General features: G+C 46.5%; 1 long non-coding RNA gene across 1 annotated transcript in view; it reads right to left on the bottom strand.

Moving 5' to 3' along the window:
- Positions 1-33: 33 nt before the first annotated feature.
- Positions 34-22,912, bottom strand: part of LOC136009082 (uncharacterized) — a 34,330-nt gene continuing 11,451 nt past the window's right edge. Inside the window, exons 2-3 of the long non-coding RNA XR_010610316.1 lie at positions 1,526-1,659; positions 34-680 (exon numbers count right to left, since the gene is read on the bottom strand). This is a non-coding gene — a long non-coding RNA (uncharacterized LOC136009082). The remainder of the gene's footprint in view (positions 681-1,525; positions 1,660-22,912) is intronic.

The following is a 22,912-nucleotide window of genomic DNA, read 5'->3' as shown; positions in this document are numbered from 1 at the left end:
CTCAATATACTGCTGTCAGTTTATAGGGTCAGATATTTAATGCTCACGTATTTTAATCTTTGGATAGAGAACAGGGGCTGCCCTCAGATAAGATAGCCAGCACTCTCCATGCTGTCTTCTAAATTGCCCACAGCTTCATTTGAGAGCTCCCTGACTCATGAGACCACTGAGAAGCGTTTAAGATCCAGGAGCGAATTATCCAGGAGAAGCTATTTTCTTTTCTTCCTGCTTTCTGTACCACCCACTTGTCTTTCTCTTGGCATCTGCTCCTGCTCTTTAAAGCTGTTTATGACTTGCAACTAGCAGTGGCAGAGAGAAAATCTGTCACTCCTAACCATGGCCTAGTTATTATTAAGATGAATAAATCTAATTTTAATAACATTAAACTCTTGAAATGTATTTAATTTCAGCAAAATTGAACAACTTTCCCCACCCCAAATATCACCATGAGAGTGATGCAGGCCCTGGGCAGGAGTCCAGAGAAGCTGAGGAATCACCATCCTTGGAGATACTTCAAACTCCACTGTACATGGTCCTGAGCAGCCTTGACCAGGAGGCCAGCCTGTGGTCTCCCTTCCAACCTGAAATATTCTGCAGCTTTGTAGAAGGCGTTGGTCCTGGACTTGTTGCCTTGGTAAATAGGAGCCGGGGGAGGATTTGGTGAGCTGCAAACAGCATGGCTATGAGAGGGAGAGGAAGGGAATGGAGGACGTGTAGTATGGGACTGGTAGTTATGCATGCTTGGAAGATCCCTGGGGATAACCATCCCATTTTGAACTGTTGAAGTAGCTTACAGTTGTGTATTATTTTTGATAGCTAAGGAGGACACATGAACTAAACTGGAGTAAGAAACAAGTGAAAGATCCTCATCCATCTGCTCCCAGATAGTTCAGATTTTTCCTGAATGTGCAGGAAGGGAGATGGTGGTTTGTTAACCCTGTACAGGCAAATCCATGAGGTATGAGTCAAAGCTCTGCTGAAATGGTCCAGCAGAGAGCCTCCCTAGTCAAGGAGAGGTGTCTTCTCGGTGGAAGAGGATCAAGGCAGCCTTCAAGCAGCAACATAACAGAGCTTTTATTCTGCTGTCACTCTGCATGGTATTTGGGGTTAATTTTAAGAGGAATTAAAAATGGCAGGCTTTTCTTTCTGCTGCTTGTTGCCAAATAGGGAAAAGTTCGATCATTTCAGAACAATGGAAGCAATGAGAACTCCAGGGAATTATTCATCTCGTAAATGGAATTTGATTTTCTAATGCAAAGAGCAGGCTTCAATTACAGCAAATTGAAACAATAGAACATTTCCTTACTGAAACTTGGAGGGTATTTGCTGCTGTGATTACTATGTGAAGGGGATGCCTGTGCTTAGGAGTGCTAGCGATGATAGTAGGGTTTAACTTCAACCAACTGCTCTATAAAAATGACCATAATTGACAATAGGAATGTTTTCCATTAACTTATCTTGAGGACCATGATGTGTGCATAGTCACTGCATGACATACTACATTGGCACAAAAAGGGGCACTTACCTCTGCTTCAGGAAAGGGACCCTTTCTTCATTCGTGAGTGAGGCCGTGAAGAGATCTCCTTCAAGGTCTTTTGAAGGTCTCCCAGAAAAGACAAATGGACCTCCATGTCCCACAGGAAGCAGGACCTGCCATCCCTCAGAGGAAAGATATCAAATACCAAAGTCACATTAAGATTCTACTCTGTACTGGATGAAACAGTCCTTACCAGCTTGCAGTCACCATCTTCGGTCAGATTATAACCAATAGCATTAATAAGAGAGCCCAGGGATCGCAGCACATGATACCATATATACCTCTGGCCAGGATTGCAGGTTTAAAATGCCCACAATATTTTTCTCCATAGCTACACTTCTTCACTCTCGTGGTCCCCCCGTGAGCTGGGGACACATGTGCTGGTCCCTAGCACCACTTTCGGAAGCAGAGGTTCCAAAACTTAGGGAAACGGAAGGAAAAGAAGTAAACTCCCACACTCCTGTGACGCTTTCTGAGTATGAAATGAATGCATGCTGTGTTTCTTACAGGCTGCAGTCAGATTAGCGTTTAATTACATTAACATTTAATGCTTAAAAATGTCAGGAAAGGACTGGGGTGGGGAAAATAAATCAGAACTGAGAATAGAGACAGACGAGATGCACACAAGTTTAAAGGCCTGATCTGGTTTCCCAGTGAAGAGCCATCTCCATTGCCTCATGCCATACTGTAAATAAAAGTTTAGTGTGTTCAGTCTTAAAATGCTCCCTCCTCCAGCTTTCTAAACTAGTTGAAGCTAATCAAATTTAACTACCGCTTCCAACTGATTTTGTTCCCTGTAATGTGTTTTGATAGTGAAAATCGTGATGGAGATAAAACAGATCATGTTCTTCTGAGGTCTCAAGACTATCAACCATGCTCCATTTAACCTTAGCACTCATCTGAGTAGGAGTAGCTGAACTCAGAGTTGACGTAGCAGCCAGCGCTGTGCCTGCACAACAAGGAGCAACTCTAGGGAGCTGGTGCTCATGTTCAGCACCTTGTTTCTTGAGCCACATAGCAAAGAAGCTTGCCCCTTTGGGAGACTACTGATCTGTCAGGCTGAGATTAGACATATAGTCAGCGCATCCAGATGGGGGAATACAGAAGTATTGCATACATATTGCATACATGGTACATGGACAGTCCCCGCTAACGAAAGAAGTCCCATGCTGTCATCCTTTTAATCATCAGATTTCGCCGAGCAGCGACTGTACAGAAGACTCTGGTCCCGGTTATCTCCTACAGAAAGGCCAGATGGAGTATTTTTCAAGGCTATTCTTGAGGATTTGGGGGGTTTTTTTAATTATTATTATCCCCTCAAATAGCAATGGAGATTCCTACAAAGTATAAGCTGTGCAGTCCTAAAGTCCAATAAAAGCCTGTGCCTTGGGGTTGCCTGGGGAAAGATACTCCAGCAGAATCACACTGCTGAGAACTTGGGATTTCACAGCCAGGTGAACTTACACACGGGAGAGAACATTCATGACATACGTTCATTGTTAATGAAGACATTAAAAACTCAGAGCTTTGTCTTTTCCCTCCAGTGCCCAGCCTACTGCCTCTGCAATGAGCCCCCCAATCTCGGAAGAGCAGTCTCTGCTAGAGAGACTTCAGGGTCTTGGTCTCTTCGCTGAGGAAAATATTTGACCCTAACAGTTTATAATGAAGCCAAACTGCATGGAAGATTTGATAACAAATGAGTGGGACCAAGGGCTGTACGGCCTTGAGTCTCCTCACCATCCAGAAAGCCCCAAGAAGGATGTCTCACACACTCTGGCAAGCAGGGCAGTGGCCAGAGGGCCGAGGCAAACAAAGCAAGGGATGAGGTGTTTCTGGGCCAGAGGAGTCAATATAGCATCACAAAAAAGCATTTCATCTCCTCTCCTTTCTCCTAACAGTAAGGTTCAGAACAGATAGATGCCTTCTGCACTTCCAGGGCAGCACATGCAGAGAGGAAACCCTTTGGGAAAACACGAGTGAGGGTATTTCCCTAGAGAACTCTGGTGATCCAAGGTCATGGAAGAGCAAAGCTCAGAGGTACTTGCCCTGCCACACTGCAAAAGGAGCAGGTCTGAAAAGCGATAAACTAACAAAACTTAACAGCGTGGGATTGGAAGTCATCTGCCGAGGCCCCTTCCGCAATGCTTCTCATCAGGGCACCCCAGGAACACCGCAGGAATCTTTTCTCATAGCTTCTTTGTTACAGTTGGAAGTGCCATTGACCTCTTTTTACAACTGGAAAACTAGGGAACAAAATGAAATGCCTAAAAGCACAGAACCAACCATGTTGGAAAAGACCTTTAAGATCATCAAGTCCAACCACTACCCCAGGACTGCCAAGACTAAACCAGAGCCTGATCTGTCGCAGGCTTTCTCCTCACCCCGGCACTACTCCATCACACAGGCAAGATAAAGACAATCTCGTATTAGTCAAGCCAGATAGGACATAAGATTTGTTTTGAGGAACATCACCCAGACACTGCATGCATCCTACATAAGTCAAAGCAAATATTTTCTTCCTTCAGTACCCTCTCCTGTCAGCAATCCCATTTCCGAAAGTAATATCCGTAGACTGGAATTTCTGTATGGAAACGAAGATGAAACATTACTGTACTGCAATGGCTTCTGGCATGGGCATGTACTGCATTGGAGTCATTGTTCATGGTGGTTTTAGTTCTGAACTGTGAAATCTTGGCCACCTGACTCTTAGATTAATACATCAACAAGATAAAGCTATAGGCCACAGGCTTCTTACAGTTTAGCCATGTAGGGGCTTCCTATTACCCTTCACTATGTCAGAATGAACTTTAACATCTAACTCTTGAGCTAAAAATCCTATTCAATACTTAATGCTTGACAGACAGAACAATATTTTGGAGTTTATGTTTAGATGAGGTGACACGCAACAGAATGGAGCACAGACCCTGGGAAATGGTCTCCTGCAGTGTGGTAAGTGACAGAGTACAACTGAGAAACACAGAGGCAATTAGAAAAGGAATATATACTGGAAGCTGGCACCCCATAACCCCATGACCAAGCAGCCAAGCAACCAAGTGAGTGCCAACGCCCTCAGCTGTGTTTAGGCAGCATGTTCCTCACATCTAACCATACTGAGGGAGCAGTCCAAATGAGAGCTTCGGTGCAGTTCTGTGGCAGTGGTTATTTTCCTGCACAGTGCGAAGGGACCCTATACACCAGCCCTCCCCTCCTATGCCATTATCCATTAAATCGCTCAAGATCACCCAGTGCAGCTAAGTTAGAAGGACCTCATCTGAGACGAGACATCACTCCACGCAGTAAAGCTTTGAAGCAGGTACTCATAGCATGGACATAGTCTCACTGGCTTTACTGCCTCAGTGGTCCTGCATGTACATTTACATTTCTTTTGCTGGAAGAAGCCCTCCACAGATGCCTCCATCTGCCTGGCTTTTAAAAGGGTGCATGACCTCAGAAGCATTCGCCACTGAGAGGAGCTGGGGTTTTCACCGGTGTACTTTCAGCCAAGCAGTGCATGCGACAAGGTGTTGGCACTGTCCTCTGGGAGAAATGGTCTGCAGCTACAAAAGGCAGCGAGAACGAAGGGTCAGATGGATTAAAAGAAGTAACCGGTAATTTGGAAATGGCCATGCTGACAGAGCAGGGGCGATGTTAAGTCTGCTCCTAGCGTAGACTGCAGGGTGGAAAAGACGTTTGGCAAAGTCGATTTCAGAAACACACAGAGACAAAGAGTTAAGATAGGCCTAACTCCAAGTTTTGCATCTGTTACCGAGGCATTGTATAGTCTTAATTGTGACAGCATCTAAGTTGTCACACCAAGGCACCGAAATTACTCATCCAACAGTACACCATAATTTGTGCTGTCAAAGCTATTTTTGTTCTTGTGGAGCTGTTTTTAAAGACTGACATAATTGGACAACAGGTATGACAAGCCTTTACTGTGGAGTTATCTCCTGTGAGCCAGAGACCTTTGTTGTAGAAAAGAATGAAAACCAGGGCTGTGGCAAACAACACAGCATGAAGAAAGTTTACCTTGCCTGGGGAAATCAGAAGGTTTTTCCTCTCTGAAGCAAATACCAGCCCCACGAAAGCTATCTCACTGTAAAGCTCAAGAACTGTAGTGATGTTTTATGCTGGCAATTTGCTACTAACCGGTTATAAAGAGATAACATAATAGGATACACTCATCCCTTTACCTTATCACCAGAGCCCACACAGCTCATCATTACTGAGCTAAGCAATACCCCAGTAATAACTTTTGCATAGTGCTTCACCCATCTTGCAAACAGACTGACTTCTTGCATTGCCCTACTCATGGATATGGATAACATTCAGAGACATCTCACCACGTGGGCAGTTCTCACAGAGAAATTAAGCTAAAGCTCTGTGGCCACACAAAGCTGCCAGCTCTGCTGCTTGGCAAAATAGACTGCGTCTCAGTAAAGCAGCACCTACGTGAGCATAAAACAACCAAAACAAGATGAAATATTTACCACCTCCTCCTGACTTCAGCCTGGTCTGTGCTAAGAAAGCCTTTGCAAACCACTCCCAGCTTTAGCTCAAAAGCAGCTGAGGCTTAAACCCCACATTGGTTAGAGGCAGCACACACTGAGCTAGAAAACCTGGTTTTTAAAAGAGGCAGCAAGTAGCTATCACCCCCTATCACTGGGAAATGTTTTCCCCATAGCTTCGAACCGGCTTGCACAGCTTTGGCTTTCAGTGGGAGCTCCTCACTTGCTAAGATTGCCTGACAGGCTTCCCCAAGCGCAGGCTACTTCTTTGTCACCCTTCCTGTGGCGTTTACTCCTGGCTAGGAATAACTGAGGCTACTATAACATGAATAAAATGGTACAGAAAGCCCCTGTGCTGCTGACACCAGGAGAGCTCATTGCCCTGTGGCAAACAAGGCAATCATAATCCCTGCAGTCCTGATGAGGATCATCGAAATGTCAAGGCTGATAGCTGCCCTTTCTCTCCTGACACGATAGTTAGCCCCTGGGAAGGGAATTTATTACTGAGCCACTCAGCACCTCATTAGGAGTTAAACCTATATATTCAGCATTCCCAGGTAGATCTTTAAAGCCGCTTGGGTGTTCAACAGCAAGCTGTGAAGTTAGCACTGGTGGTATACAGCACTACTTCCTTAAGGAAAGCTTTTCCTTTAAATGGCTCCAAATCTCTGTCAAGTAACTGTTTCCATTCTCCCTGCTTAGCTGGTTTGGATTGTACGGCGTGTTTGTATTTATAAATAACTCACTTTGTTTCAAGTATTTTCAGGAAAGGGAAGGAAGAAAATTCTGGGAATATTGCAGTTGCCTGCCTGCCCTCGGTTAGCCCAGTAACGATTTCACTATAACTCAATTGTTTCTTGTACTAGGCTCAGGATAGGAAGAGTGCAGCGGCAGTAACAACTGAAGAAGTTCCTCTTCTCTTTTTCACTCGTCTCCAGGCGGTTCTTGCCTGCCTCTGCATCATTCCTCCCTCCCAGTTATGATACATGGGGGGCTGTCTTCTGGGTATAGAATCAGAGCTAAAAATACTCGCCTTACTTTCCTTTATGTAGGTTTTGATTGTTTCTAAACCCAGATTGGTTGGCATTTACGTGGTGCGTACATTGTGAAAGCTAAAGAAGACTTATCTTCTTTTGTTCAAGTTAATAAAATCTGCAAACATTGTGTGACCTATTACTGAAAACTAAGATACTTTAATACCCAAATCCATGAAGACTCAAGACTGCGTCAAAGCAAATGCTTTGAACTGCACTGAACTGCTTTTGATGCTCTTTACAAGCTCTCTGGCTTGAGAGGATGTCATTTGTTCCCCATTCAGCTTCACTGGCAAGTTGCATCCTCTCCAAATACTGTCTCCCAGTTCACTTGCTAAGGGGGTCTCCTTTTGCTGACAGATCCAAGAACAGACTCGGGTAGAAGAAAGGTGACTATCCTGCTACTAGGAAGGGATAATGGGGGGAGTGTATTTAAACACAGCTCTTCCTATTTTAAAAAGCAAGTCCCAGTCAAAACTTGGTTGATGCAATTTCCTCAGCAAAGATATGTTGGACCAAACTGGTTTAGAATTATCTTATTTCTCTTGTAAAGCTAAAATGATCTATTTCCACTGCTTGAACCAGAACTGCACTTCAAAGCTTAAGGAGCTTTTCATGCATGGGGGAGAGTGGTATATTCCTCCTTCTTACATGTTCCACTTACACCTTATCAGAGCAGCAATGTGGAGCTACTCTTCCAGAATCTTCCAACCAGATGGCAGCTACCACCCTTCCTCTGCTTGACATTCAAGTCTGTGTCACTTACGTTACAATTTGCAGGCTCCAGTGACCTCTGTGCATGCCTGAGCCCACCACAACAGCCAAATGCCAAGATTCAGTCTGCAAAGGGTGATGCACCAGAGGAGACAGAGCATCACAGTGTGTGGACCAGACCAAAACCAGCTCTGGCTTCCCCCAGACTAGCTGTACGTAAGGAGCTGTGAAGTTTGCTCAGGTTTCTCAAGACAACCATTCGTTTATCTCATTCATCATCGTGGCCCTTCTCAGAGAAGCCAGGATGTTCTGGGAACTGCGCAAGAAAGGGAAACTTCCTGTCTGGTCTCACTCATGTCTCCTGCATAGGAACAACATGCACTTTGGTAGCACACCAAGGCTTTCTGATTTGCCTAACTTCTCATAAATGCTCCAGATCCAAAAGGGTGGAAGAAGAAGAAGAAGAGGAGGAAAAAAGACAAAACTGGGGGGGAAAAAGACTGTGAAGCCTCTCCAGCTCCCAAGAGTGAATAGGATCTGGTTTATAATAATCAGTCTCAGTGCCTAATCTTCCATTAGCCTCCTTCTCCCAGAGGCCTCTCTGCTATGAATGAGCGACCCATGTCCTCACAAGCAGTGTTACCAGCCCCACCAAGAAGGCATGGGGAAAGCATAACCCAAAGGAGGAATGGGGAGATGGTGGATTCTGCTGAGCTTGGCTTAAACAGACTCGGGCACCAGGAGGGGTGTCTGGAGGAGGATGGACATGGGTCTTTAAAAGAGTATTTAGAAACTTCCAGGACACCCCAAGACAGCCTTAGCCATAACTCTGTGCATCTGCCTCCAACACCAAGGACTCTTCCAGTCAGTGCATGTGTCTTACTGCTGTATTTGCTTTGGGAGCAATGTGAAGCTCTCCTCAGTGCTATGTATTCTTTCTAATGGAAGGACTGGACCTTGTTGGTATATTGCAATTGCCCTTTGACACTGGGTTTCCAGCAGGATGTTTCCAGTACATCCACCATCAGGAATGGGAAGGAACAAGAGGAGCAAGCACCCACTGATATCCTTGACAGGGGGAAGTCTGTGTTGTTCAGCTCCTTCAGTCCTACCTTGGCAACAGGGAAGGAAATTACTCTTCATGTTCTGAAATGTCCACTTAGTTTTTCCTTCATGCTTGGTGGCAGTCACTGGGGCCAGGTGTGCAGAAGTGAAACTAGTTCCATCAGGAGCAGCCTACGCCTTCGTATCAGGGACAGCTGCTTCTCCCCATCAGTCATTGATGACTTTCTGAGTGCCCTTGGCATGCAGCGGTGGGACAACCAGTAAGACCTGGGTGACTGGTTTGTTATAGCAACGTTCTTTCCAGATTTACCACAAGGAAATGGGACAAGTCCAACACTGCATCCTTCCCAGAGAGGGGATGGCTAAACCATGCCCGCCCCGCAGCAGGATTACTGCTGATTTTCCCATGCATGGACTGTCTCCATCTAATACCTCCCCAGTTCTTGTCTCAGTCCTGCGAGTGGACCTCCATCTGCAGTACATCCAGTGATGCTGTAGAGCAGGGTTACCCTTGGTATGGGTGAACTTGTCTGACCTCATTTCAGACACCCTCAGGTCTGATGGAAAGTTCCACTTGGATTTGTGCATTTCTAGGTGCAGAATAAAAACAAGTAAAAGGAGAGAAGAACACAGGGGGAAATGATGCTCAGCCTATGAAGCAAACAATACAAAAGTGATTATGAAATTAGAAGCCAAAAGGGAAAGAGAAACAGTCTAACAAATCCCTAACAGCCTGTGCCTTGTGGAAAATGCAGTAGCTCTCAGAAGGAAAAAGAAAGGTTATTTCATCCCTGGATCATCATGTGTTCTATAGCTAGAGCACGCTTTCAATCTAGATTAATGGCCCAGCACAGAAACCCTAAAACACAACATTTTGAAAGCTAGGTAGATTTGTAAGCCTCTTCCAAAAGCACACTGAGCAGTCTGTAAAGCCCTGAGTGCTCCAAAATGCCTACTTTCAGTACCAGTATTTGAGGAAACCATGGCAGGTGAAACCATGCTGTAACCATAGAAGACTTACTCCTTTTATCCAATGTTATATTTTAATCAGTCTTCCTGACACTCTTCCCCAGTAACATCTGCAGTCTGCGGCCATCATCCTGCTTCCCCCTGGTGTCCCGAGGCAGGGCTGTGCTGGCTGTTCTCCAGTCACAGGTTCTACCTGGGCAAGGTCTTCACCCCACCCGGGGGATGCAAAACTCGGTCAGGCAGGTTTTGCAGGTGGAAAACTGAGTTATTGGGAAGGGATAACACTTGCCTGAAGATACACAGCTGATCAGGGACAGACCTGGATGAATCCCCAGGCTTTTCAAGTCCAGGTCAGTGCCTTCCGCTCTGAAATGCTTCAGGTGAGCCAGCCACAAGCAACCTTCTGCTTGGGACCCTTCAGCTACGACACTGTGGGAACACAGCCCTTCTCATCTCACACCAGCCCCAGGGCTGCACAGGGACAGAAAGGGGCCTCAGAAACACCTCTTTCTCCCAAAGTCACCATCTAGTCCCTGGTGACACCCTGAAGACCTCTCATCTGCTGGGGTGGAGAAGAAATGGGTTATGTTCCTGGATAGCAGGAAATTCTGCTGCCAAAATCACCAGGGTCTGGTGATCACCAGTGTGATGCAGCACCAGCTAAGGAGGCAGCTAGCTCCTGGGAGATGCTTCCTGGCCATAGTGGGATGCGCTGCTCAGGACTTCATGATGACTTTGGCAAGGCTACGATGATAGGCTTGAACAGTTCCCCAAAGCTCCTACTCTGAGGACCAAAGAGAAGAAACCTGCTCTTTCTGTTCAAAGACATCCATTATATTCCCATTTAAAAGTGTCTTTGGAAGTAATTCAGCATTATCTGCAAACATGGATTACTGACTTTGTGAATATTTCATGATTTCTATTAGTCATCTATATTTTTAGAAACACGGGCCATCAAAAATTGAAGTCATTTTGCTTCAGTTCTGCCGTGCCAAAAATCTTTTTCTCCCAAATGTGTTGTTAGAGCAGTGTACATGATGAAAGAAATAGGAGTGAAGGGATTAAAAGGGATTTCTGTCTGGTCTCCGACACTTGCCTGAAATATGGGTCCTACCAGGGCACATGGCAGTGGACAAGGTTTCACCAGGCAGGTGGGGAATTCTCCTCTCCACATCCCCTCCCAGCACTGACTGTCCTAAATACCTTCTGTCTCACCCAGTTAATTTTCCCATTGTTTACCCTTTTCCTAGATAAACCCATACCTTTCAATTTTAAGCCATACATTTGTGCTCCATTATATTTAAAGTCCTACTTGCTCTTCTCATGCCTGTGGTGCTCCGATGGCTAAATCCTCCTGCAGCCACGCATAGCCTTATGCTTGGCCTGAGGGCTCCTAATGCTGCTCCAGCCCCAGGGATGGAGCAGGACCACAGGTTGCCTTCCTCCCATGTGAGCATGATGCCCAGCAGCTCCTATGGGGAGTGCAAGAAGCCAACTTGCCTCTGGCTACAGGCTGTGAGGGAGATAGGGGTTGGGATGTGATTTGTGGAGCTCAGGAAGGATCCAAGGAGCAGGACTTGCCTCTCTGGGGCTGGGGTGACCTGTTAACACATCTCTCTCGAGCACCCAATGACCCAGATTTTGCTGATAAGCTCTGAGCAAAAGCTCTGTGGCTGTTGGGATTTGGGTCAGATATGCAGATAATGCACTCCAGAAAGTGCAAGCAGCACTAAAGATGGAGATGAGGGCGCAGCATCCTGCTGTGCAAGCCCTGGGGGTGAGCTGTGTTTGAGCTCAATTTAATATCCTCGACATCAGAAACATTCACTTCACAATAGATAAAACAAAGCCCTGCATTATCCACGGCTGGCAGCCAGATGGGATTGGGACTGATGCTGTCCATCACTTGCCACAATAGGAGTGGAGAGGCAGGAGGGCATGAAAGCAGGAGCAGAGGGTGCTGCTGCATAGGGCCCGTGGATTTGCTTCCAGCTTCCAGGCAAACCAGACTGATTGTTTTCGTCATGCAGATCCTGTTTAAATACAATTTATCACGTTTTAAAAGATTTTTAACCTGCCAGATTGACATCCCCCTAAACACACACTGCTCCTTTTCCTGTTAGTGTTTTGCCCCCCGACTTCTGAGGCATAGCAGGTCACAGTGGGAACAGAAATCTTGCTTTCCAAGAGGGGGAAAAAAAAAACAATTCCACTAAAATTGTCCTAAAACTCGTTGCTCACAGATGCGAGAACAGGGCCAGTACAGAACTGTGGCAGCAGCAAACGCTGCCCACATCCCTGCTCCAGATGTGGACAGAGACTTTCCAGCAGCAATCCATTGAGGGGTGATAGACCCTTTCGGCAGCACGCTATTGGCACACCCTGTGAATCTCCGGCCGGCCTCTGGGCTGTAAATGAACTTTTGTAGCTGCGGCAATTCCTACTCCAGCTGTTCAAAAGCTCGGTGCCACCACAGGCAGGCTGGAACCCATGAGGTTGGTTTTTCCCTTACATTATAATCACTCCCAGCTGCTGGGAGCCCACATACTCTGATCTCCAAATATAGAAAGCTGGGTGGCTTCCCCCTCACTCCCGGTTTTCCACAGCTTGCTTTACATCTTCCAGACCCTCATTCTTCTTTAGGCTTTACACGAGTTTCCAAGCCTCACTGGAAGACCCAGGAGGCCCGTGATGGAAAGTCACCACTCCTTAAGCTCAGCACGTGTCAGGTGAAGGAACACTGAAACCACTGCTGGGTCTTCCCCTGGAGTGCTCCTATTCTCTTTGCACTGGCAGCCCAGTGAAAAGTGGCTGGAAGTGAAAGCGTTTTGCATAGGAACAAAGGGAAATAAAAACACCCACTGGGTTATAAATCTCTGCTGTCTTAGACAGATCTGGCAGATTTTCTCCTTTTTAAAACTCTTTACAGCTCACGCCATTTTAGTGGGAATCTGATCTAAAAACCATGGGATTGCAGCTGATTTTAAGATTCATGTTTAGCCCACAGACCTTAACCTCACGGTGCAACGCAAAGGGATCAAAGACAGCACAGAGATACGAGCAAGTTAAGATTTCCAGCCACGCTTCTCTCCCCCACTTACAGCTCCAAGGACCAGGCTCAGAAACAAGGTGGAAAGCCCTGCAGCACTGATGTCTTTGCAGCCCTTTATTTACAAAGCCATGTGAAGTCACCTCCCAAGGCCAGATGCTGGTCCTGCTGTATGACTCTAGCAGCCAGCTAAGAAGGGGGAAAGCAGTCTGGTCACAGGTGTCAGCACTGTGGGGCAGATGCTGTGGGAGCCCCGAGTGCATTTTTCAGCTCTCTCCCTGCTCTTCTTTGCATGTTTGTGTAGTCCCAAGAGACAGAGGGCAAGAAACCTACTCTAGATTTTTAAGCTTTTAATCTCCTGAGTACTGCCCCATGGATCCATGAACTAGATTCTACAAATTCTCTTAGATATGACAGGAGCTATTGAAAACTCTCCTTAAGCTTAATGAGACACCTGAAAGCTGCTTTCCTGTCAGAGCCAAAAGGACCTGCTGTCTTCCCTGTGCTCAAGCCTACTCCCATAATCTATGCCAAAAGTCTAACATCCGACCATTGAGCTCAGCTGGTCAAAGCCATGGGGTGAGTCCTTCCAGCCTCTGTCACTCAGAGTCTCTGCCAGGAAAGGTCAGTTTGATAACAGTTTCTCCATGTTCTTCTTTTCATCATAGTTTCACTGGTGGCCTAAAACATTCCTGTGTCAGCTTTGACTTCACCACCAAACAACCAACAGCAAGCAGCCTCAGGGCAGCCCTGGGGAGGAAAGTTCAGCTTTGAGACAGTTTTGCCCTTCATATTAAATGTTTTATTTTATGAACAAAGGCTATATTGGTATAACTGTGGAAGAGTTCTTATTCTACGTGGTTTAAAGCAACAAAACAACAGAGGCAGGACACAAAGCACTCTCGTTACATACCAAGTTAAATCTGTGTAGGTACCTATGTTTGTCCATTGCTTCCATTCAAAGATGAAATGTAAGAAATGTACTAAATAAGGTCCAGGAAGAAAGTGCGAAACTCATGGAATATGAGCGAGTGGATAAAAATATTGGCATTATATAGGACCCAGGAGAAGAGGAAACAACACACACTTCAAGCTCAATTCATTGCTTGTGTGAAGTGGCAGAACTCCGCTGGGGCTGAAGCAGCAGTAGCTGCGTACACAAGAGACGTTGTGCAGTGGGTCAGTCAGGTGAGCTTTAACAGTAATTTTCTGACTGTGAAAACCAAGGTGTATTTCATGATCCAGCTGCCCATAGAGGCATCCCAAACCACCCTGGGTGGAGCATTAGGGCTCCACCCCCTTAGGACACGTTAATTTTGCCCACCTCATGCGCATCTGCAGTGTTTCCTTAAAGGAGAACCAAAGACCTTTCTCACTTTTCTCTGATGCTTATCAATTCCTTGAATACATAGTTTTAGTTTACCTAAAACTGGAGAGTTCAAGGACCAGGTTTGTGACGTGGCAAATAGCTGCTGTTATCAGGCTTAAATCTCAAAGCTTCCTTTCTCCAAGTCTGTCCATTTGGAGCATTTGGAACTAGACGATCTTGAGATTCTTTCCAACCCTAACTATTCTATAATTCTACGATTTTGGTATATGCTGAGTGCATCCCGTGCCCGAAGCCCCCACATACTGCGTGAGATTCCATGTCCTGCCGGGCACAAGGCTCAGGTGGAACAGGTAAGCCCTGCAAAGTGTGTCCCAACATTACATTTTCCAGATGCCCATGGAAAACCCCTTTTATGCCTGTGGGGCTGTCCTGGGTCTTATTTTAATTTCAGAGTCTCAGAGAGCTGCACAATGGAAGCGGGAGCCATCTAACAGAGCTGCAGCTGCTGTGCTGGCCCCACTAAAACCATATGGAGGGCCTTGGTCAAAAATCATTGCCTTGTCCTGCTTCAAAGCAGAAAGTAGCAGAGAAACCTGTTCCCACTTCCTACATCTGCTCTGTGACCTTAGCAAAGGCATTTCACCTCTTACTGTCTCTGTGCCCACATCAGCAAAGATGAACAGTAAAGAAATGCGTGGCATATGAACTCGGAGGGCCAGTGGCAACTTAGATCAGGGAGGCCCTACTGAGACCAACCGGCAGATAAAGGCTGAAAAGTGACTGTCTCTGCAGGACTGTTGTGTTTTGCAATGCTGCTGTGTTATTTTCTCCCCTTCTTCCTGCATTTTCTCTCCCAAGCAGTTATGCTTCCAGTGGGGAAGTCTGCAGCCCTCCCCCAGCCCTTTCCTTTTCCATAGAGAAATTCCACGTCTCCAGCAGGAGCCCGGAGCTACAACAGGCAATTTGCTCATATTTCACTTTGTGCCTGCATGACCTTTAAAAATATAACCCGACAGCGATGGGGAAAACGTAAAGGAGAAACGTGTCCAACTCAAAGCACAGGCTTTCACAGCAGCACAGCCTTCATGGGACAGGTGGTGGTGGCCAAGCATGGACCACCAAGACAAGTGACAGAACAGCTGTGCTGCATCGCACAGCTGGAGAGACACCCTGGCAGAGACTCCCGGAGGGTGACTCTCTCCCTGCCTTCCCCATCATGTAGGTCACTGGTCAGATCTGCCTTGACCGACAGCCCGTTGTAAAAGAGGATCAGCCGTGGCGGGGTGGCATGAGTCAGAAATCCCAGAGCGGGAAGATGGAACGCTCAATCAGGTAGTGAAGGAGACCCAGCCTGGGGATCTGGATTTACAGCTAATAACATCACCTACTATTAATCTCTTTGCTGCACAGGAGAGGTTTTAGCAAAGAAACCCACTGTTTCATGGGACTTTCATCTGATGCCTTCTCCGCTGTGCTCAACGGTAGCAGATAAAAATGGGAAGGAGGTGTAAGAGACATAATTAGCACTGTTAGCTTTCACCAGGATCAATTAGGATGAGCAACAACGGCTTCATTCATCTGAAACATCACCTTTTAGGAAGGAAACCTAACTGAAAGCCTGACTAAAGAGGAAAGCCAGAAGGATAAGCAGCCTGTAACGCTTCTGACGTCCTCCAAGCCACACCTGGGGAACTGTGATAAACAGCCATGTGGTCCAGTGCACGATTCCCAGAGGTATTATCTATTTCAGTAGAAGTTATAATGCTTTTGGGAATCCCAGCAGCCACCTTTTTGCAAGTGGAAGATCCTCAAGCTGTAGAAAAGCTGTTCTGCAATCAAAGGCACCCGTTTTGTTCTCCTCATCTTTAGGTGCTATGAGAATTAATTTGGGAAAGTGCCTGCCTGGACAGTGCTCGAGCTGTGATGGACAGAGCAGCTTGGATACCAACTGCCTCTTTTATTCCAATGCACCAGTGGAGAATGATGTTAAGAAATTAATTCACCTTTCCTCTGGGCCACTACATACTCATTTAACTAAAAATGCTGGAGATGTTTTAGCTCAAGAGGAACAACTTTTTCCACTTACAAAAAATCCAATTTCAGACTCCATGAAAAATTCCAGAAGAAAACTTAAAACACCTTGAGTGTTTTCACAACTTATTTTGGGGGGTTGATTTTGAAAGGAGACATTTTTAAGCAGCATGATGTTATGTGAGAGCTCAGACTGTCTGTAATTGAATCCAGCAGTAGCAATGATCCAAAACCTTGCAAAGAGTTTGCCCAACATGTGTATCCCATTGTATTTTCAGTTTATTGCTAGCACATTGTAGAAATGGAAAGCAGTTACTACAGCTGTATCTGACAAACTATACTTGTGAGATGCAAATTCACAAAGCCTGTCCCTAGGACCTGCAACTTTCTCATGTCGTTTTATAACGCAGGGTAGTGCAGCTTGCGTAACGCTGGCAATGAAATATTAAGATGCACCCAGCAGAAAATTGACTTGTCTCATCTTTCAGCTTTGGGTCCTGATTAGATGCTAGCAGGTGGAGTCAATTTTCTTGGCAGGGCCAGCCTGGAGAGTAAAAGTCATTGGTTGCTGGCAGCACAAGAAAGCATTGCTTTGGAATGAATGTTGAACCACATGAGCCATGCAGCCGCTTTGCTACTTTTTCTGGATGTTAAGTGAAGGTGGCAGGTTTAAACTGAAGAAAAAGAAGCAGCCCTTCATGCAAAGCCTCAGCAAGCTACGTCGCCTCCCGGTGCCTAACGGTATGGACCCCATCAGTTCACAATGACTGAAGGGACAGCTAGATGGCCTATGAGACACATCAGTTAAGAGCCGTGAACTACGCAGAAAGTGCCTTTATGTACCCTGGCCTTACGCTTTGTTGATGGACAATCATAGAATCAACCAGGTTGGAAAAGACCTTTGGGATCATCCAGTCCAACCGTTCCCCAGCACTGCCAAGTCCACCACTAACCCATGGCACTGGGGGCCTCTTCATGCCAGTGATGGGGCAGCACAAATGGGGACCATACCAGCAGCCAGCCCCTGATGTGGGCACATGGAGATCGAGGCAAACCCATCACCTAAACACACAGAACAAGACATGAATGGTTAAATGGATGCCAAAACTGCGTGCAGATCAGCCCAGAGCTTATCGGGGGATAAGAGCTGTGGCTCTAGGGGCTGTTTGGCCCGGAGTGACACTGACCAAAAAGACATTTGATTGAATTTTGCCTCGGTAACCTGATTACCTGGGCTGCAGCCCAGCTTTTGACATCTTATCAGCTTTTCTCAAGCTGGAAAGGAAATGCAGACCCTTGGCTAAAGAGCAAAACCAGGGGAGCAGGTTGCTGCATTAGAAAAGTGAAAATAGTAATAATACATTGAAGGAGTCTTTGGCGACTGGAGCAAAAAGACCAGGGGGCTTTCATATTTAGCTCAAGCACTTCCATATTATCTCAGTGACAAACAGGACTAACCATACTATGAGTCTACGTTGCGACAGGATTAGCTTGAGATTTCCAGCCTAATTTCAATGTTTTACTGCTGCCTTCAGCTGGCAAAGGGATAAAGGCATCAGCCAAGCGCTGGGATCCTTCTCTGCAGAAGCAGGTGTAGGATCTGAATCAAAACCTATAGCATTTTATTCTGTGCACATTGGGATTAAGCTTCTCTGGTAGTTCATGCCTCTCTGCAGATGACATTCCATATGCACGTATATCTTTAGCCCCAGATAAGCTCTTGGAAGTGCAATTCACCTTTTCTTCTGCTTGCCGAGGGCCCTGGCACAATTCTGACATCCTACGGACACACATGCAATAAGCAATGAACCTTTGAATTTTTAAGTAGCAATTTAGCACTGGCTTGGGAGTTTCCTCAGATCCTGTGAAAAGGACTCAAATCCCCCTCAACCTGATTACAAATGGGTGTCTGCTCCGGTGCAGCACGTCTCCATCCTGTCCCCACTTCTCTGATCCCTGGGGATGCTCAGGGGAACAAGGTGTGCTGCCAGAGCGAGGAAGACTAAAGTGCCCAGCTAATGTCCCAAACAGGTCCTTCCCTCACAAAGTGTTTAATGCTATTAGAGACCTCATCTTCAGAGTGCCCAGCGGTAGAGAGCTGCAAGTGCCTTTTCTCCAGCACGTGCCCTGAAGGGGCACCATTCATCTCTCTTCCTATGCCATTTGCCTCACTTGCCTATGTTGCATTTTGCCTCCTGACTATTGCAAGCATTATACAGGTCAGAATAAGAGGCTATTTAGAGAGCACTGAATCTGTTGTGCTGGATTTACAGATCAGTGCAGATAGGAGCACTGTCAAGTACCGATTTCAGCAGTCATCTGTAGGTAGATGTGCATGTAAACACAGTTTGCTCACATCATCTATAAACTCTTAAGAGACATTTATCCGTGTGCATCTGTAGGTGTGTCTATATATAGCTCTCTGCATCTACCTACCTGGTATCTCCATTAGCCCTTCCTTAAAACATGGTATGCAGCTCCAAGGTCCACAATTCTTCATCCTCCCTCCCTCATCTCCTTCCTTTCCACTTCACCTCCCTGTCCTCATCCCACAGTTTCTTTCATCCCCTCCATCCCTGCCTTGGCTCCTGGCTGTTCAATTCCCCTACCCTCTGCATACAACCTTTAGTCATGGTGGGTGCCCAAAAGCAGCTCCCTATACCTGTGGCAGAGGTGGCAGCCGCAGAAGAAAAGGAAAGGAAAGGTGTTATCAAACCCATTTCTCACTGGAATCACAGGCTCTCCCACTTAGCTAGAAACCCCAGGGAAAACTACATTTTCTTATTCATTTCCCCCCATGTACCAAGCATATATTCTCAGAAAGGCCAACAAAAGCAGACTTTCTAAACTAAGCCAAAAATACCATTGAGCCAAATCACCCCCAACACAACAACAACATAAGGAATATTTACATTAGGTTTAGTCTGCGTTGGGTTTCTTTTTCAATCATTGTAACATTAAAATACCTTCCATCATTTTCAATAAAGAGCACAGATCAACCTGTGTGGGTGAACCAAAGAGAAAGAACACGTCTATTATTGGCAGGCAGCTTTAACTTGAACTATAGAAGAGCTTGTGGCTCATCTTAACATCTCCAATATGTTAAGAGTGGGGAGCAGAGGAGCAGCTCTGGATGTGCTCACACATGATTCGCTTGCTGTTGAATTTCCCCCTCCTTGCTCACCAGGCACAGTGGGGATGTGCGGTCTCCCCTTCCACTGCCACATCCCTGTGACTCTCTCCAGGTATCCCACAAGACACATCCCAGGGAGCAGCAAGGTGTGTAGGACAGCAACACAGCTTAAGACTTGGCTTCCAACATTAAAACTTGGCAAGCTTTAAATGCAACAGGCCCTTGCTGGCACAGTGCAGCCAGAGCCAGCTGTGTGCTAAGTCCTGGCACTTGATGATAACAGATACCAGCGAACCCTACCAGCAGCTGGTCCTGGGAGGACTGGCATAGCTCAGCAAGGCCAAGGCGAAAGGTCTGCCTCCCGGCTATAATTAGCAAGTAATTCAGCATGATGGGAGTGGGTGAATGGACTAAAGCAGCTGGTGCCTCCATGCTATAAGCAGTTCCGAGGTTTTATTTTAAATGAGGTCTGGTCTAGTCTCCCAGACTGGGTGTCACCACCACAGGGACCAAGAATTGGTCTGGGCCACCCCACATAGGGCTGGACCAGTTACGATGTGCATGTGGAGGCAGTCTGGTTTGGTTTCCTCCCCAGGCACCTGGGTCACATATGCCAAAGCATCCTGCCAGCATATACAGTGCTCATACCCCAACATACAACTGCTCTGAACCACAGGGTGAGCAGGAGGCAGGGAGGCACAGCCCCAGGCTCTCAGTCATGCATCTCTGCACTAGAGGAAAATGAGCTGAGCACAAAGGCAGCTGCCCTGGCTCCATCCTGTTGCTATCACACAACACAGGCAGATGATGGTGCCTGCATCCACAATTAAACTGCAGGCACAGATCTGCCCTCTCCCAGCAGCAGTTTCGCTTGGTCTCATCATCTCGCAGGCAGAGCAGGTCTCATTGGGGTGATCCTGTGGCTCTTTGCACCCCATGAGACAAGCTGACCTCATTGATACAGAAATGGGCATTGCTACAAGCCATCACATCCTTAAACTGGAGATAGGAGCAGGGAAAAGAAAAGGCAGGCAAATTGCATGCTGCATTACAAACCTAGGACTTGCTGTTGACTATTTGGATGGTCTTGTGCCCAAGGTGACAAATGGACACGTTTATCACAGCCTGTGGTATCACTTGGGGAAGGGCTGGGAGATTTTTCTTCCTTATTTTTAATTTCTTCTTGCTTATCTGCATTGGAGGGTTTTAATTAGCTCTAAGTGCCATTAAGAAATAAAGCAGGCCAAGTTCACCAGGGGTAGAGTCTCCTGGAGGCAGCTGCATTACTCAAGGGGTCAATATCCTCCTCTATGCTTTTTGTGGTCATGTTATGAAATATGCAGGGCAACAATTAGTTGTTTTGACTGGAAATAGATTTCACCAAGGAAACATCCCCCAGTTTTAGCAACCCCCATTTGACATCGGGCAAACCCAGCTGCAGCTCCCCATCAGCCACAGAGCACAGCAAAGCCTGAGCACGTTCCAGCAGCAGTTTGCATAGCTGGGGCCCCAGATGGCCACCACCATCCCTGTGCTATTAATAAGAACTATTTTGGAACAAATGATCATTTCACAAGCAACCCGTCTACATATTAGCCTTACTGTCATTCCCACCAGCTACAAGGTGTTGTGAATACCTTGCGCATTGTAGATGCAGCCTGACCCAAAAACACGATGGTGCGAGCAAGGGGTGATGAGCTGGCCTCGTTGGGCACGTTAAGCACTTGGAAAGCTGATGGCACCTCTCTGCCTACTTGGCTCTTTACAGTAATGACCTGCAGCAGCTATTTTTTCATTGCTAGCAGCAGAAGAGACAATGCCATTCAGATAATCTGGGTTGGTCCCCACAGGTATTGCTGCTTCCTCCCCAGCACATGCTCTGCAATTGGAGTTGGATCACTCAGAGTGGCAGAGCTGCTCCCAGCAGAGGCAAGGCTCAGGTGTACTTGTTGCTTCCTATAGATTAATCTCTTGCAAAATGTGTTCTGTGTTTTGAAGAATAAAACCGCATTTAAAAAGGAACGCAAGAAGGATGATGACGCAGTGCAACCCAATACAGTGCCCTCAGGGGATCCCTTCTTGGAAGCCATCCTGAAACTTTTACTCCTTCAACTTTCTGTCACAGGAAAAAGTAGTGGGTTGGGGTTTGGGGTTTTGCTGTATGCATGGGTGAGAAGTGTGTTTTGCTATATGATGAGTGAGAAACGGGCTGGCTGCTGCAGGAAGCTGGCAGGAGACAATATCTTTACTTCTCCTTCTTGGGTGGTTGCCACCTCTCTCACAGGCATAAGGAGATGCTTTTGGGTACATCATCACGGAGGGTTGTATGCAAAGGCAATAAATAACAGGGAGCCTAGACAAGAATGGAGGGGATGAAACAAACTGGGGCATGAGGACAGGTAGGTGAAGCTTTTGATTGGATGCTAATGCTATCATTTACTTCTATTCCAAACTAAGTGTCTTCTACAAAATGGTCTTTTGTCCCACCTTCCTCTTAGTCCTCTTCATCACCATTGGGAAGACAAAGGTAGGATAAAGCCCAATTTCCAGACATGTTTTAATCCCATTATGGCTCTGTGCAGCAAGCGGTGTAACGTGGGATGGGCAAAACCCATTCCTCGTTCCAGTGGCAACATGCTCTTCCCAACCAAGGGGGCCGGGAACAGTTGATCCCTGGCCCAGCAGCCACCAGGAAGGCACACATCAGAATACGATGCTCCCCATAGCTGGGCAGCTCCAGACACCCCACTTCAGGATTCAGCTAGAGAAAGCAAAGCAGCTCCCCTACACCCCCACCTCCATCCTAAAGACTGCCTCCCTATGGATTTTACAGCATCTACAAAGTCTTTTGCAGTTTTGGGGTGAAGCCAAAAAGCAGACTCATAACGGCAACCCAGCCACAGCCTTTGGCGCAGTTTGGCAGCTCTAATCCTATAATAAACCCAAAGCACACGTGAGTCTGCAAAACAGTGTGATGAATTCTCTATTCCTGTCCACGGTATTTTTAGCAGCTGGAGTAATTTTTAGCCTTGTATTTTTTTCCTCTCTTTCAGTGCAAGGATGTCAGAACACAGGCATTGCTCATGGTGCGAGCAGCAGTCAGTCGATTTGGACAGACGCGCCTGACATTTCAAACCCAGAAATGCTCAGCAATCCCATTCCTGACATAGTATAAAATGCACAAATGTGAAGCTGTTACCCATAGCAAACATTTCTCCATCAGATGCATGACAGCACCGTGGTGAGGAAACCAGGGGAAGAGGAGGGGAAAAGTCAGAGTTTGTTTTGCAGATGGCTTAAGGGAAAGGAATCCTGAATCTTGAGCAAATGTTTGGTTTTGCACTGTGTCAGAAATGTTCGTTTCCTTAACACAGGGCCCACTGCAACTGCCTTTTTGTTTAAAAATACATCTCCCACTGTCTGGGCTGCAGTGTAAACAGGATGCACTGCAGTGTCAGCCCATCCGTGGCAGACACACAGTGAGACAACGCTCAGATCTGACCTGCTTCTGCCAAACAGAGCTCTGCTACCCTTTCGGAGTC

Source organism: Lathamus discolor, chromosome 2 (genome assembly GCF_037157495.1).
Source record: "Lathamus discolor isolate bLatDis1 chromosome 2, bLatDis1.hap1, whole genome shotgun sequence".
NCBI classification, from domain to species: domain Eukaryota; kingdom Metazoa; phylum Chordata; class Aves; order Psittaciformes; family Psittacidae; genus Lathamus; species Lathamus discolor.
This window is presented reverse-complemented; position numbering and strand designations above follow the sequence as displayed.